This window comes from Terrapene carolina, unplaced genomic scaffold, assembly GCF_002925995.2.
Source record: "Terrapene carolina triunguis isolate 2854851 unplaced genomic scaffold, T_m_triunguis-2.0 Scaffold30404, whole genome shotgun sequence".
Lineage (NCBI taxonomy): Eukaryota > Metazoa > Chordata > Testudines > Emydidae > Terrapene > Terrapene triunguis.
The window spans coordinates 4,150-6,657 of record NW_020694755.1 but is presented as its reverse complement, the minus strand read 5'-3'; the positions used below and the strand labels follow the sequence as shown (position 1 = coordinate 6,657).

Genomic DNA, 2,508 nt, shown 5'->3' with positions numbered 1-2,508 from the left:
TTCAGGCAGCAGTGGATGAAGGAGATGGTTTCAGTCACCTGCAGGGCTGGGTCTAGGCTTTTGCTCATCTCGCAGTCATCTATGATGAGCAGGCTTCGCAAAGAGTCCAGAAAAAGCGCAATGTTGAAGGGTGCCCAGAAGAGGAAAAACACAACTACAACAACGAAAACCAGCTTCATTGCTTTATACTTGTTTCGGTTCACGCATCTCTGCAGATTTTCATGATGCGGGAGTAGCAGAAAATGAGACTGCCAAGCGGGATCAAGAGGCCCAAAACATTGACGTTAGAATTGATTAAAAGTTTCCAAGTAGCCCTATTATCTTGGTAATAAGGAGCACACTTCACACTGCCATCTTCATTAAGTTCTTGGATAAAGAAAATATTTGGTATTGAAGCTAAAATGGCCACTGACCAAATGGCGAGGCTTATAACAATGCTGAGCAGGGTTGTTCAAACTTTCCGAGCATACACAGTGTGGACAATGGCTAAGTACCTGTCTATGCTCAGGAAAGTTATGAAGAATATGCTGCTGTAGAAGCCAATGTAGTAAACTCCACATATTGTTTTACACATTGCATTTCCAAAAGTCCATTGGTCTGAAGCATAATGAGCCAGGAAGGGGAGGGAGAAAACAAAAAGCAGGTCAGCGATGGCGAGGTTCAGCAAATACACATCAGTCATGCTGGTCAGTTTCTTGCAAACTATCTGAACGCAAATGACCAAGCTGTTTCCCACCAAGCCAAACATGAACACCACACAGTAAAGGACTGGAAAAAATACTGGTCCAAAGATCTTGATATTCTCTGTGCTGCAGACGGAGCCCAACTCAGGTTAATAATAATCATCAAAAGTAGAGAGAAGATTGGACTCAGTTGAAGTATTCATCATGAGGTGACCTGTTTAAGAGCACAGAATTTAATACAATCCAACAATCCTATTTTTTAGTAAGTATCTAGGCACAATTCTGCCCTGATACCCCACACAACCCCACTGAAGTCACCAGGGTTGCACAGGCTGTAAAGGGGTAGAATTTGGTTCTGAGGACAGGCTAGCCTGTTCAGGTAAAGGAACACTTCGGCCTGTGACATTATCTAATTAAAATATAATCATGCAAATCATTATTTCTACCAGTGTTATATACTTGCAACAAATCTTGTAGTGTAACACATGGCCTGTATGCTCAAAAGGTCAGTTATACTTTCCTTCCCTCTCCTCCCCCCTTTTGTCTCCTCTCCCTCTTTGAATACCTGTGAAGTGGCTTTCTCCCTCCCGCTCCTTCCTGGAATGCTTGTGGAATGAATGGGCTGCTTGAACAGCTGGAAAATCAGAAGAGCTGTGAATGGCTAGCCAACTACAGAAGCAGTTTCTCCTCCCTTGGTGTTCACACTTCAACTGCTAGAAGAGGACCTCACCCTCCTTGATTGAATTAACCTCGTTATCTCCAGACTGATTCTTGCCAGCATATTTATATCTGCCCCTGGAAATTTCCATTACATGCATCCGACGAAGTGGGCATTCACCCATGAAAGCTTATGCTCCAATACATCTGTTAGTCTTAAAGGTGCCACAGAACTCTCTGTTGCTTTTTACAGATCCAGACTAACACGGCTACCCCTCTGATACCAGGTAGACAAGGTGCCTGGAACTCTAATTAGGCAGCGATCACACACCCAATGCATGGACGCTGCCTGAGGTGGAGTGTGACCAACCAGACGGGGCAAGTCATCTCTAATTCCAGGTCATGAGGAGCAGGTCCTTAAAAGGGGAAGAGGCCATGTGCTCAGGAGTGCACTCACAAGCTTGTACCTCCCGTAAAGGCCCTTCGCCCGGACCGCCTGGCCAGTGGTTTGCCGCATTGCATTTCATTGTGCCTCGGGAAGACTTATCTTCATTGCACCGTCCATCGCTGCGCTGTGGGACACTTACCTTGAAGGATCCTGACATGTCCAGTGCGTGCCTGTCCTGGGAGCGTGAGTATGCGAGTGTGAATGTGCCACCCCCAAACACACACTTCTTTTGAGCTTAGCTATCAGTATAATAAACGTGCTGCTTTCTGCCAAACTCTGGTGGGTCATTAGTTCTCCCTAAGCCTACTAGCTGGCCCAATTTCGGGTAACACTACTGGTGGAGAATGCAGGCAACTTAGTGGAGGATTTGACCCAAGAGTAGGGGTTCCCTGATGCCCCCCAGTAGTCTCTTGAGTGGATCTGGCTCGAGCCTGCATAAAAAAGTGGTAAGCTAGCAACCCACTGCAGGGAGAAAAGGACGCCATTGTTGAGTGCCGGTGTAGGGCAAGGGAGAAAATTAGGTGTAAATCCCCTGGTGCCCCCTAATAGCTCCTTGAGCGGGTCCAGCTCGAGCCTGTTTAAAAGGTGGTAGGCTAGCAACCCACTGCAGGGAGAAAAGGACGCCACTGCTAAGTATGCCAGTGTGGGGCAAGGGGAAAGAAAAGGCGAAGCAGCCCGAGCGAGAAGAGACTCCCGCTTGGGGAGCGCCATTGTCACCTG

General features: G+C 47.1%; 1 pseudogene; it reads right to left on the bottom strand.

Moving 5' to 3' along the window:
• Window positions 1-7: 7 nt before the first annotated feature.
• Window positions 8-1,945, bottom strand: LOC113409169 (annotated as a pseudogene).
• Window positions 1,946-2,508: the final 563 nt, after the last annotated feature.